This window comes from Seriola lalandi, unplaced genomic scaffold, assembly GCF_002814215.2.
Source record: "Seriola lalandi dorsalis isolate HSWRI2012SDOR001 ecotype SW California unplaced genomic scaffold, Sedor1 jcf7180002054887, whole genome shotgun sequence".
Lineage (NCBI taxonomy): Eukaryota > Metazoa > Chordata > Actinopteri > Carangiformes > Carangidae > Seriola > Seriola lalandi.
In genome coordinates this window covers 950,392-951,044 of record NW_019525439.1, presented here as the reverse complement: position 1 = coordinate 951,044, position 653 = coordinate 950,392, and the positions used below count along the sequence as shown (strand labels likewise).

Genomic DNA, 653 nt, shown 5'->3' with positions numbered 1-653 from the left:
TATCTATCTATCTATCTATCTATCTATCTATCTATCTATCTATCTATCCATCTATCTATCTATCTATCTAGTATTCCTTCCAATCTTCCCTGTTCTCCTCTGCGTCTCATTAACTTCTCCTCTCTCCTGCTCATCTTTTTCACTCTGGAAATGAGCCCAAATCCTCAGGGGATTCTTCAATATTTGGAAGTTCCCATTTTCACTGTAATTGATATTTTATTAGGCTGTAAACCATAATGACAGTTCTGCTCTATGAAGCATAACTACAGTGCTCAAACTGGCCTCTGGGGGCCACAGAGACCATCCATCATGGCAGTAGCCCACCTAGTAATGTTCAATGCTTATTATGACCTTCACAGTTTTATACGGAGAATGTTGTGAGCGACATTTTAGATTCCAAAATAGCAGGTTCATTTCTTAAACATCCAAAGGATTAAATGAAATTGCTCGGTCTTGAAATTCAAATGGTTTCTTCCCTTTGGCAACCATCTGAGGGCGCCGGTGAACACAAATGGTAAGTGACAAGTAAGGCAACTTTTTGATATTAATGTGAGATCGAAACATTAAATGTGATGCTTTTCAACCCAGGTGGGACTTGAACCCACAATCCCCAGCTCCGGAGGCTGATGCCTTATCCATTAGGCCACTGGGTC

At 40.6% G+C, this 653-nt stretch overlaps 1 non-coding gene across 1 annotated transcript; it reads right to left on the bottom strand.

Annotated features, from left to right (window-relative positions):
* Positions 1 to 580: 580 nt before the first annotated feature.
* trnar-ccg (transfer RNA arginine (anticodon CCG)) lies at positions 581 to 653 on the bottom strand. The gene has a single exon. It is a non-coding gene; the product is annotated as a tRNA-Arg (tRNA).